General features: G+C 42.8%; 1 long non-coding RNA gene across 2 annotated transcripts in view; it reads left to right on the top strand.

Moving 5' to 3' along the window:
- Positions 1 to 13,928, top strand: part of LOC140479894 (uncharacterized) — a 108,196-nt gene that overhangs the window by 14,840 nt on the left and 79,428 nt on the right. The window contains exon 2 of one of the 2 annotated variants that reach the window (XR_011961154.1): positions 12,736 to 12,824. The exons of the other annotated variant lie outside the window; for it this stretch is intronic. This is a non-coding gene — a long non-coding RNA (uncharacterized lncRNA). The remainder of the gene's footprint in view (positions 1 to 12,735; positions 12,825 to 13,928) is intronic. 2 annotated transcript variants of the gene reach the window in all.

The following is a 13,928-nucleotide window of genomic DNA, read 5'->3' as shown; positions in this document are numbered from 1 at the left end:
TGTCACATGTAGGCCAGACCAAGTAAGGATAGCAGATTTCCTTTCTTAAAAGGGCACTGGCGAACCAGATGGGTTTTTATGACCATAATTGCCATTAGACTAGGTTTGAATTCAAATTTATTTTCACTGAGGCCTGGCACTAACACACTACTATTATGAAAAGAAAGTTTGTTTAGTCATGATGTACCCAATTTTAAAACATCACCCACATTTTCATTTTCATAATATTAGCATGGTGGAGTTATAGAGTCATAGAGCATGGAAACAGACCCTTTCATCTAAGTAGTTCATGCTGACCATGTTCCCAAGCTAAACTAGTCCCCCATACCTGCATTTGGCCATATCCCTCTAAACTTTTCCTATTCACGTACCTGTCCAAATGTCTTTTAAGTGTTGTAACTGCACCTGTATCTATCACTTCCTCTTGCAGTTTATTCTACACATTCTCTGTGGAAAAAAAGTAGCTCAGCATATTCTTTTTAAAACTTTCTCCTCTCACCTTAAAAATATACCCTCTAGTTTTGAACTCCCCCACCCTAGGTGAAAAGATCACTGCTATTCACCTTATCTATGCCCCTTATGATTTTATAAATTTCTAGAAGGTCACCTCTCAATCTCCTATCCAGGAGTGAAAAAGGTTCCAGCCTATCCAGCCTCTCCTTATAATGCAAACCTTCCATTCTTGGCAACATCCTGACTTTTTTCTGAACCCTCTCCAATTTAATAGTATGACTCCTGTAGCAGGGTGACCAGAACTGTACACAATACTCCAGAAGAGGCCTCACCCATGCCCTATACAGCCACACCATGACGTTCCAACTCCTATACTGAAAGGTCTGAGCAATGAAGACAAACCATGCTATCTACCTGTGATACTAACTCCAAGAATTATGATTCTGAATGCCCAGGTCCCTCTGTTCTACAACACAGCCCAGGGCCCTACCATTAATAGTATAAGTCGTGCTAGTGTTTGCTTTGCCAAAATGCAATACTTCATTTTTATTCAAATTAAACTTCAACTGCCACTCCTCAGCTCACTCACCCAATTGATCAAGATCTCTTTGTAATCTTAGATAACCTTCTTCACTGTCCTCTATACCACCAATGAAGTAAAATGTTAGAGAGCAACCTCGAGAAATGCATTTTACGATGTGATGGTACTGTGCCTTTAAGAGAGGTGTGTTCTGTGCTGCTTCTCTTGCAGAGGGCTGTTGTCACCCTGGAGCAGAGGTGTCTGCTCCTTGGAAAGCAGAGTAAACAGCTTTCGGTATTTTTTTAAAAAACAAAAAAAAAATGTGAGTGGGCAGGGTCAGGGTTCACACAGACCAAGGAAAGCTTTTGGTTTTGCTTTCAGTTAGTGAGACATTCCTGCTGGCTGCTGAGCTAACAGGTTGAGTTCTGTGCTGCTAAAGTCTTAGATGAGGGACATCCTCTTAGAAGTAAAAAGAGATTGACTATTTCTTTCAGTATTTTATTCTGCTGAACTGAAGAGAGACAGCACATGAGAATCTTAACTGTTTTGGTAAATTGCCTTGCCAAGGATATGTTTATGGGATGCTGCCTTTATTAAGACAGTTGATATATAGGGATGAAGTAATATATTATCTTCTGAAATATTTCAATAGAGCTAAAGTTATGTCTTTTTAAAAAATATTTTAACTGCATTGTAAGAATAAAGTGTATTTTGATTAAAGTGTAGTGGTGGACCAATCGAATCACATCTGGAACCCAGAACCTTACCCTTGCCTTTAAATAAATGCAAAAGTTAGGGTCTCAGCTATCTCCTTACAATAATTTTGGGGTGGGTGTGGGGGTCCAGTCCATAGCAATGTCTCCCACAAGTAATAAAAAAAAGGGACAAATATAAGGCGAATTTTTACACATGTGACATGCTTTAAAATATGCACATTGTACGTATTTTCCAATGTGAGTATTTTCACCAAATGTTTAGACATGTACATGTTGAAATAGTATCATTAATAGCTGATCAAAAGATTGGCTTTATTTTAAATAATATTTAAAAGAACATTCAGGCACATGTTGGAAAGTGAAGCCTGATGGTAAACCCATTGTAGTCTCATAGTCAAAGAGTCATAGAGATGTACGGCACGGAACTGGACCCTTTGGTCCAACTAGCCCATGCCGATCAGATATTCCAAATTAATCTAGTCCAATTTATCACCACTTGGTCCATATTCCTCTAATATCCATATCTTCTGATTCATATATCCATTGAGATGCCTTTTAAATGTTAAATTGTACCAGCCTCCACCACTTCCTCTGGCACCTGAATAGGAAAGTTCAACTACACTTTCAGTTTACAACTTGGGTGTTACACCTTTGCCAGTTAACTCAGTTGGCTGGGTGGCTGCTGTAGACTAGACTGATGTTAACAGCACAGCATTCAATACCTCTTCTGGCTGGAGTGGATTTGGGACCTGTCTCCTTGCCCTGCCTGTGGTTGACATCGTGGTGCTGCGGCTAGACTTAATTTTAGGAAGAGAATGGAAGAAAATAATAAAGATAATGACTCGTGGTGTCCAATACTGTCAGAGTGAAGGTGATGAACCTCACTGTTTTCATCTTCCTCCTCAGAAGACAGCTGCTTCCATCTCAGTATTTCAGTGGCCATCATGGTGGCATGGTGGCACAGTGGTTAGCACTGCTGCCTGACAGCGCCAGAGACCCGGGTTCAATTCCCGCCTCAGGCGACTGACTGTGTGGAGTTTGCACATTCTCCCCGTGTCTGCGTGGGTTTCCTCCGGGTTCTCCGGTTTCCTCCCACAGTCCAAAGATGTGCAGGTCAGGTGAATTGGCCATGCTAAATTGCCCGTAGTGTTAGGTAAGGGGTAAATGTAGGGGTATGGGTGGGTTGTGCTTCGGCGGGGCCGTGTGGACTTGTTGGGCCGAAGGGCCTGTTTCCACACTGTAAGTAATCTAATCTAATCTAATATCCTCACTTTGTCTGGCCCAATGTGTAGTGCACAGCATGAAAAGATTATGTGGCACACTTTGCCTGGAATGCCCTGAATCAGCATTAGAACCTCATTTTCAGGAAGCCTATTTTCTGCTCCATGATGGCCCTGGTGGAAGAATGGTCTGCACTGTGTCTCTGCTGAGTCTCGATTAGGGGGTTGTGTAATGGAGTCATGAGCCATAGTAGCAGAGGGTAACCATTGTCTCCCAGTAACCATCCTTGTTAGGCATCTGGTCCTTGAAATGAAACAGGAACCTGAGCGTTCTCAAATCATAGAGTCATAGAGATATACAGACCTTCAGTCCAACCCGTCCATGCCGGCCAGATATCCCAACCCAATCTATTCCCACCTGCCAGCACCCGGCCCATATCCCTCCAAACCCTTCCTATTCATATACCCATCCAAATGCCTCTTAAATGTTGCAATTGTACCAGCCTCCACCACATCCTCTGACAGCTCATTCCATACATGTACCACCCTCTGCGTGAAAAAGTTGCCCCTTAGGTCTCTTTTATATCTTTCCCCTCTCATCCTAAACCTATGTCCTCTAGTTCTGGATTCCTCGACCCCAAGGAAAAGACTTTGCCTATTTATCCTATCCATGCCCCTCATAATTTTGTAAATGTCTATAAGGTCACCCCTCAGCCTCCAACGCTGCAGGGAAAACAGCCCCAGCCAGTTCAGCCTCTCTCTGTAGCTCAGATTCTCCAACCCTGGTAACATCCTTGCAAATCCTTTCTGAACCGGTTCAGCTTTCACAACATCTTTCCGATAGGAAGAAGATCAGAATTGCATACAATATTCCAACAGCCTAACCAATGCCCTGTACAGTCGCAACATGACCTCCCAACTCCTGTACTCAATACTCTGACCAAGAAAGGAAAGCATACAAAACGCCTTGTTCACTATCCTATCTACCTGCGACTCCACTTTCAAGGAGCTATGAACCTGCACTCCAAGGTCTCTTTGTTCAGCAACATTCCCTAGGACTTTACCATTAAGTGTATATGTCCTGCTAAGATTTGCTTTCCCAAAATGCAGCACCTTGCATTTATCTGAATTAAACTCCATCTGCTGCTTCTCAGCCCATTGGCTCATCTGGTCAAGATCCTGTTGTAATCTGAGGTAACCCTCTTCGCTGTCCATTACACCTGCAATTTTGATGCCATCAGCAAACTTACTAACTGTACCTCTTATGCTCACATCTAAATCATTTGTACAAATGACAAAAATTAGAGGATCCAGCGCTGATCTTTGTGGCACTCCACTGGTCACAGGCCTCCAGTCTGAAAAACAACTCTCCACCATCACCTTCTACCTTTGAGCCAGTTCTGTATCGAAATGGCTAGTTCTCCCTGTGTTCCTTGAGATCTAACTTACTAATCAGTCTCCCATGGGGAACCTTGTTGAATGCCTTACTGAAGTCTATATAGATCACACCTACCGCTCTGCCCTCATCAATCCTCTTTGTTACTTCTTCAAAAAACTCAATCAAGTTTGTGAGACATGATTTCCCACGCACAAAGCCATGTTGACTATCCCTAACCAGTCATTGCCTTTCCAAATACATGTACATCCTGTCCCTCAGGATTCCCTCCAACAACTTGCCCATCACCAACGTCAGGCTCACTGGTCTATAGTTCCCTGGTTTGTCCTTATCACCCTTCTTAAACAGTGACACCACGTTAGCCAACCTTCAGTCTTCTGGCACCTCACCTGTGACTATCGATGATAAAAATATCTCAGCAAGAGGCCCAGCAATCACTTCTCTAGCTTCCCACAGAGTTCTCGGGTACACCTGATCAGGTCCTGGGGATTTATCCACCTTTACCCATTTCAAGACATCCAGCACTTCCTCCTCTGTAATCTGGATATTTTGCAAGATGTCACCATCTATTTCCCTACAGTCTATATCTTCCATATCCTTTTCCACAGTGAATACTGATGCAAAAAACTCATTCAGTACCGTGGAGAAAGTGAGGACTGCAGATGCTGTAGATCAGAGCTGATAACGTGTTGCTGGAAAACACAGCAGGTCAGGCAGCATCCAAGGAGCAGGAGAATCGACCTTTTGGGAAGGGCTCATGCCCGAAACATCGATTCTCCTGCTCCTTGGATGCTGCCTGACCTGCTGTGCTTTTCCACTAACACATTATCAGCTCATTTAGTACCATCCCCATTTTCAGCAGCTCCACACAAAAATCCCTAATCAGTCCTTGCCTTTCCAAATACATGTATTTGCTGATCTTTGAGGGGCCCTATTCCAAATACATGTACTTGCTGATCTTTGAGGGGCCCTATTCTCTCCCAATTACCCTTTTGTCCTTAGTGTATTTGTAAAAACTCTTTGGATTCTCCTTAATTCTATTTGCCAATGTTATCTCATGTCCCTTTTTGCCCTCCTGATTTCCTTTTTAAGTATACTCCTACTTCCTTTATACTCTTCTGAGGGTCACTCGATCTATGCTGTCTGTACCTGACATATGCTTCCTTCTTTTTCTTAACCAAACCCTCAATTACTTTAGTCATCCAGCATTCCCTATACCTAGCAGCCTTTCCTTTCACCCTGACAGGAACATACTTTCTCTGGATTCTCGTTATCTCATTTCTGAAGGCTTCCCATATTCCAGCAGTCCCTTTACTTGCAAACATCTGCCCCCAATCAGCTTTCGAAAGTTCTTGACTAATACCGTCAAAATTGGCCTTTCACTAATTTAGAACTTCAAGTTTTAACTCTGATCTATCCTTTTACATCATTATTTTAAATCTAATAGAATTATGGTCGCTGGTCCCAAAGTGCTCCCCCACTGACACCTCAGTCAGCTGCCCAGCCTTATTCCCCAAGAGTAGGTCAAGTTTTGTACCTTCTCTAGTAGGTACATCCTGAATCAGAAAATTTTATTGTACACACTTAACAAATGCTTCTCCATCTAAACCCTCAACACTATGGCAGTCCCAGTCTGTGTTTGGAAAGTTAAAATTCTCTACCATAATCATCCTATTATTCTTGCAGATAGCTGAGATCTCCTTACAAGTTTGTTTCTCAATTTACCTCTGACTATTAGGGGGTCTATAATACAATTCTAATAAGGTGATCATCCCTTTCTTATTTCTCAGTTCCACCCAGGTAACTTTCCTGGATGTATTTCCAGGAATATCCTCCCTCAGCACAGCTGTAATGCTATCCCTTATCAAAAACACCACTCCCCCTCCTCTCTTGCCTCCCTTTCTATCCTTCCTGTAGCATTTGTATCCTGGAACATTAAGCTGCCAGTCCTTCCCATCTTTGAGCCATGTTTCTGTAATTGCTTTGATATCCCAGTCCCATGTTCCTAACCATGCCCTGAGTTCTTCTGCCTTCCCTGTTAGGCCCCTTGCATTGAAATAAATGCAGTTTAATTTATAAGTACTACCTTGTCCCTGCCTGCCCTGACTGTTTGACTCGCTTCTGTTCTCAACTGTACCAGTCTCAGATTGATCTCTTTCCTCACTATCTCCCTGGGTCCCAGCCCCGCACCTTACTCATTTAAATCCTCCCGAGCAGCTCTAGCAAATCTCCCTGCCAGTATATTAGTCCCCTTCCAATTTAGGTGCAATCTGTCCCTCCTGTACAGGTCACTTCTACCTAAAAAGAGATTCCAATGATCCAAAAATGTGAATCCTTCTATCATACACCAGCTCCTCAGCCATGTATTCATCTGCTCTATCCTCCTATTCCTGCCCTCACTAGCTCGTAGCACCAGGAGTAATCCAGATATTATTACTCTTGAGGATCTCCTTTTTAAATTTCTGCCTAACTCTCTGTAATCTCCCTTCAGAATCTCAAACCTTTTCCCTTCCTATGTTGTTGGTTTCAGTGTGAACAATGACCTCTTGCTGGCCCTTCTCCCCTGTGAGAACATTCTGAACCCTCTCTGTCTTAACTTCTCCCATTTCACCCAACTCTTCCATTTAAATCTTCATCTCCCAGTGTTATCCCTGAGTCCTGGCCCGACAGCTTTGGTATGCCAACCATCATGCTGCAATGTTTCCCCATCAAAGCCAAGGTGTGGGTAACTGTTGATGTCATGCCACCTCCAGCATCTTCCAAATCACTATTGTCTCACAACCTTATATTCCTCATCACATTTAATGTCTGTTTGGCAGCTAAGAATGCTCCTTCCAGTTGCCACAATTAACTTCCCCAAAATTCTTACCAGAGCAGTGGCCTTCTATAAACTGCCCTGAATTTCAGAGAATGGATTCCCAGGACTCACTGACTTCAAAGGCCAGCCCCAGGTGATAAGTGACCGGGCCCCAGTCCAATGTCCGTGCAACACCCCGGCTGATGTATTGCTAATCCCCAGACTTGTTGCGCTGGACCTGCAGGACTGACCATGGCTCACTCCCCTGCCCTAGCCATTCTAGGTCGCAGTCGAACCTGTCCATGTCCCTGAACTGAGACTGGACACTACCCTTGACTGGCTATGGCAGGACCCCTGACTGACAACAGTCACCTTCAACTGTACAGTAGATAATTCCTCTTAGATTTTAAGATGTGGTCTTTCAGCGGATGTGGTGTCTTTGCCAGATAAGCTGCTGGTGCTTTCTCTAGGTCTGACTTCGATTTAGCATATTAACATAAAGCAACATGTCCACTCCCTTGACTGATATCTGCAGACAACTGTGACAGCTGCCTGGCTTTGTGTCCATAGTAAAAGGCAAGGCAAAATGGAACTCCTGTGAGCTAATAAATTCTGCATGAGGCAGCAAATTGCAGAAAGTCAAGGAAGGGCCGAGATACTGTGACCACCCAAGTAGGAACGAAGAGAGCGAGTGCTAAAAGAGCAAGTGAAGAGCTCCGACATATATGCTATTCCAATGCAATAGTTAGATGCTTCTCCCTGCATGCAATGCAGAAATACTAAGAAAAGTGTCCTATTGAAGTAGATAATTGTATTCTAAGTGAGTTGGAATAGTGCTGTGATGATGCGGTGAGACTGGTGCATGTCCGTTGTCAACCTCTGTGGATGATGTGTGCAGGCCATGGAGATGTTGTGGATTGCTGGCCAACATGAAGGTCCAGAAAGGCAAGTAGCAAGTTTCAGCTGCTGTTTGTCAATGTTATAAATGACCTGGATGAGGGTGCAGAAGGATGGGTTAGTAAAGTTGCGGATGACTCTATTGTAGGTTATTGTAGGTTACAGAGGGACATAGATAAGCTGCAGAGCTGGGCTGGGAGGTGGCAAATGGAGCTTAATGTGGAAATGTGTCAGGTAATACACTTTGGAAGGGGCAGAGTAATGTAGAGTACTGGGCTAATGGTAAGATTCTTAGTAGTGTAGATGAGCAGAGAGATCTCTGTATCCATGTACATAAATCCCTGAAAGTTGCCACCAAGGCTGATAGGGTTGTTAGGAAGGCATATGGTGTGTTAGCTTTTATTGGTTAAGGGATTGACTTTTGGAACCATGAGGTCATGCTGCAGCTGTACAAAACTCTAGTGCAGCCGCACTTGGAGTATTATGTACAGTTCTGGTCATTGCATTATAGGAAGGATGTGGAAGCTTTGGAGAGGGTTCAGAGGAGATTTACTAGGATGTTGCCTGGTATGGAGAGAAGGTTTTATGAAGAAAGGCTGAGGGACTTGAGGCTGTTTTCATTGGAGAGAAGAAGGTTGAGAGGTGACTTAATTGAGGCATATAAGATAATCTGAGGGTTAGATAGGGTGAACAGTGAGACTCTTTTTCCTCACTGGTGAGAATGGTGAAGGCTAACACAAGGAAGCATAGCTTTAAATTGAGGAGTGATAAATATAGGACAGATGTTCGAGGTGGTTTCTTTACTCAGAGAGTAGTAGGGGCGTGGAATGCCCTGCCTGCAACAGTAGTAGACGCGCTAACTTTAAGGGCATTTAAATGATCATTGGATAGACATATGGCCAAAAATGGAATAGTGTGGGATAGAAGGGCTTCAGATTGTTTTCACAGGTCAGCGCAACATCAAGGGCCAAAGGCCCTCTACTGTGCTGTAAAGTTCTATGTTCTATATACCTGCTCATGTCAGCAATTGTTGCTATGTAATTTCTTTGTTGGATGAGAGAAGAGTAAGCTGCATATAAATGAGGTGAGAATAGGTTAAAATAAGATGTAAATGCATGCAAATTGGCCTCTTGCCTCTTACTAGAGAGATTTCTGACTTGCCATTCAAACCTTGGATGGAAAATGGGACTTCTTTTTCTGGACATCAAGAATCTCATTTTTCTATTCTTGATATATTTCCCAATTGACTCTCAATTGTCCACCTCATTCATGGATTGGAAATATTTAACCCATAGAGTGAGCAGTATAACTCAGGTCTATTAGACCAACTCAAACCACACTTATCTAACAATACTGTCCCCTTTAACGCACTGTAGAAGTTTCTGATATGAGTTTTACATATTTATATCTCCCTAAAGTGGCAATAAAAGCTGTAGCATAAATGTGGTCGGCTTGTATTCCATCAAAAGATCACATTTGGTTATTTCAGCAATTCACATAAAAATGATACAAAGAACTGGAACACTTAAGAATATCAAATTGCAGATTTGATATGCAGCATAACAATATTTTTCAGATAATTTAAGCTTTTCAGGGTAAATTTGCACTTTTAAAATAATTTCCATCTGACTTCAATTTATAATTCCATATGAAGTCTGATTGCAGAACGCTTTGGAACTAGCCCACACTTTCTTGATTGCATTTGCTTTTTGTATGAAGAAATATTCATCATGTTGGACATACATTTTACAAGTCACAACTATGTATGGCTATTAATTATGTATTTCCCATTCACAGTTTACAGTAATAATATCTCAAAGGCAAACAGACAATGTAATCACACTTTTATACCCAGGACCATGGTGTGTACTATGAACCACCACAATTCTTGGCAATTATTGGTAATGTAGAAATTGATCTCAGACTTAAAAATATAATTATTGCAACATATATGTACAGGTACTAGAGCATAACTACAAGGCTTGAAATATAATCTGAAGGCCTGTGATGGAAATAACTATTTGAACAAAAGCAAATGCTGCAGATGCTGGAAAATGGAAACAAGCAAAATCAGGCTGCAGAAATTCAGAAGGTCTGGCAGCATCTGTGGAAAAAGAAACAGAAGTGCCAGTGAATTAAGGGCTATAGAATTAGAGAGGATTTGTTTAGAATTAGAATCCCTACAGTGTGGAAACAGGCCCTTCAGCCTGACAAGTCCACACCAACCCTCTGAAGAGTATCCCACCCAAACCCATTACTCTGCATTTACCCTGACTAATGCACCTAACCTACACATCCCAGAACACTATGTCCAATATAGCCTGGCCAATTCACCTAACCTGTACATCTTTGGATTGTGAGAGGAAACCCACACAGACACAGGGAGAACATGAAAACTCCACACAGAATGTAGTCCAAGGCTGGAATCGAACCCAGGTCCCTGGTGCTGTGAGGCAGCAGTACTAACTACTGAGCTACAAGTCACTATAGCACCTCTAGTTTTAGAGAAAAGCAAAGTTTATGTTGTTATGGCTTTTCTTCAAACTTCAAACTTGACTATTTGAGCTTCAATGTCATAGTTATGCAGTAGATTGAACCCTTCAATTCACATGATAGCTCGCAAATATTCATTATCATTCTTTAGTGACATTGCTCACGGTAATACTTTAATTGTTGTAGCATCTTATTGCAGTCATAGTACCTTCCAAATCATTAAACACTGCTTTTATTCCACAAGGGTGTTTGGGGAACTGGTGCAGAAAGCAAGGATTTAAATTCTTGGATCACTGGGGTATGTTTCGTGGTAAGCATAAATTATACAAAAGAGACCGTTTGCACCTTAATAGGTTGGGGACCAGCATTCTGGCAGGCAGGTTTGCTACTGCAACACAGCTGTGTTTAAACTAAATAGCGGGGGGGGGGGGAGGGACAAACTGGAAGTTTAAGAAGGAAATTGAAGGGAAAGTTAGAACAAGGGAAGTCAAGAAAGACAACGGTATCAATGAAACAGAAAACTCAAAAAGAGATCATGCCATAAAGTTGAGTGAAATAGGGATTGATAGGAAGGGTGAGGGCAGTAACAAATTTAAAGTACTATACATGAATGCACGAAGCATTAGACATAAGATGGATGAGCTTGAGGCTCTTTTGCAAATTGGCAGCTACGATATTGTGGGGATAACTGAGACATGGTTCAAGTGGACAGGGCCTGGGAAATGAATATTCAAGGCTATACGTGCGATTGTAAGGACAGACTGACGGGCAGAGGGGGTGGGGTGGCCCTGTTGGTAAGGGATGATATTCAGTCCCTTGCGCGGGGGGACCGAGAATCAGGGGATGTAGAGTCAATATGGATAGAGCTGAGAAATTCTAAGGGTAGAAAGACCCTCTTGGGAGTTATCCACAGGCCCCCAAACAGTAGTATGGATGTAGGGTATAAGTTGAATAAGGAGCTGAAATTGGCCTGTCACAAAGATGTTACTACAGTTGTTATGGGGGATTTTAACATGCAGGTAGACTGGGAGAATCAGGATGGTATTGGACCTCAAGAAAGAGACTTTGTGGAGTGCCTCCGAGATGGATTCTTAGAGCAACTGGTGTTGGAGCCTACCAGGGAGAAGGCAATTCTGGATCTGGTATTGCGCAACGAACCAGAATTGGTCAGGGACCTCGAAGTGAAGGACCCATTAGGAGGTAGTGACCATAATGCAATAAGCTTCAATCTGCAATTTGAAAGGGAGAGAGTACAATCGGTAATGACAATATTTCAGTTGAATAAAGGGAACTATGGAACTATGACGTAGGAGCTGGCCAAAGTTCAATGGTGCAATGCCTTAGCAGGGATGGCAGTGGAACAACAATGGCAGATATTTCTGTGTATAATGCAGAAGATGCAGGATCAGTTCATTCCAAAAAGGAAGAAAGATCCTATAAGGCGGCAGGGGTGGCCATGTCTGATGAGGGAAGTTAAGAAACATATAAAGTCAAAAGAGAAAAAGTATAACATAGCAAAGATGAGTGGGAAAACGGAGGACTGGGAATCTTTTAAAGAACAACAGAGGATTACTAAGAAGGAAATACATAGAGAAAAAATGAGGTACGAAGGTAAACTGGCCAAAAATATAAAGGAGGAAAGTAAAAGCTTTTTTAGGTATGTGAAAGGCAAAAAAATGGTTAAGACTAAAATTGGGCCCTTGAAGACAGAAACAGGGGAATATATTACGGGGAACAAAGAAATGGCAGAAGAGTTGAATTGGTACTTCAGATCTGTGTTCAGTGGGGAAGACACAAGCAATCTCCCTGAGGTAACAGTGGCTGAAAGACGTGAACTGAAGGGAATTTATATTTGCTAGGGATTGGTGTTGGAGAGACTGTTAGGTCTGAAGGTTGATAAGTCCCCAGGGCCTGATGGTCTACATCCCAGGGTATTGAAGGAGGTGGCTCTAGAAATCGTGGATGCGTTGGTGATTATTTTCCAGAGTTCAATAGATTCAGGATCAGTTCCTGCGGATTGGACGGTGACTAATGTCGTTGTACCACTTTTTAAGAAAGGTGGGAGAGAGAAAGCAGGAAATTATAGACCAGTTAGTCTGACCTCAGTGGTGGGGAAGATGCTGGAGTCTATTATAAAGGATGAAATGATGACACATCTGGATAGCAGTAACAGGATAGGTCAGAGTCAGCATGGATTTACGAAGGGGAAATCATGCCTGACTAATCTTCTGGAATTTTTTAAGGATGTAACTCTGAAGATGGACAAGGGAGATCCAGTGGATGCAGTGTACCTGGACTTTCAGAAAGCCTTTGATAAAGTCCCACATAAGAGGTTAGTGAACAAAATTAGGCCGCATGGTATTGGGGGCAAAGTACTGACTTGGATTGAAAGCTGGTTGGCTGACAGGAAACAAAGAGTAGTGATAAACGGCTCCCTTTCGGAATGGCAGGCGGTGACCAGTGGTGTGCCGCAGGGATCAGTGCTGAGACCGCAGCTTTTTACAATATATATTAATGATATAGAAGATGGTATTAATAGTAACATTAGCAAATTTGCTGATGATACAAAGCTGGGTGGCAGGGTGAAATGTGAGGATGATGTTAGGAGATTACAGGGTGACCTGGACAGGTTAGGTGAGTGGTCAGATGCATGGCAGATGCAGTTTAATGTGGATAAATGCATGGTTATCCACTTTGGTGGCAAAAACAGGAAAGCAGATTACTACCTAAATGGAGTCAAGTTAGGTAAAGGGGCAGTACAAAGAGATCTGGGTGTTCTTGTACACTAAGCATGCAGGTACAGCAGGTAGTGAAGAAAGCTAATAGCATGCTGGCCTTCATAACAAGAGGGATTGAGTATAGAAGCAAAGAGGTTCTTCTGCAGCTATACAGGGCCCTGGTGAGACTGCATCTGGAATATTGTGTGCAATTCTTGTCTCCAAATTTGAGGACAGACATTCTGGCTATTGAGGGAGTGCAGCGTAGGTTCACAAGGTCAATTCCTGGAATGGTGGGACTATCCTATGTTGAAAGATTGGAGTGACTGGGCTTGTATACCCTTGAGTTTAGGAGACTGAGAGGGGATCTGATTGAGACGTATAAGATTATTAAAGGATTGGACACTCTGGAGGCAGGAAACATGTTTCTGCTGATGGGTGAGCCCCGAACCAGCTTAAAAATAAGGGGTAGGTCATTTAGGACAGAGATGAGGAGAAACTTCTTCACCCAGAGAGTGGTGGCTGTGTGGAGTGCTCTGCCCCAGAAGGCAGTGGAGGCCCAGTCTCTGGATTCGTTTAAGAAAGAGTTGGATAGAGCTCTCAAGGATAGTGGAATTAAGGGTTATGGAGATAAGGCAGGAACAGGATATTGATTGAGGATGATCAGCCATGATCATAATGAATGGTGGTGCAGGCTCGAAGGGCAGAATGGCCTACTC

This window comes from Chiloscyllium punctatum, chromosome 7 (genome assembly GCF_047496795.1).
Source record: "Chiloscyllium punctatum isolate Juve2018m chromosome 7, sChiPun1.3, whole genome shotgun sequence".
Classification (NCBI taxonomy): Eukaryota; Metazoa; Chordata; class Chondrichthyes; order Orectolobiformes; family Hemiscylliidae; genus Chiloscyllium; species Chiloscyllium punctatum.
This window is presented reverse-complemented; position numbering and strand designations above follow the sequence as displayed.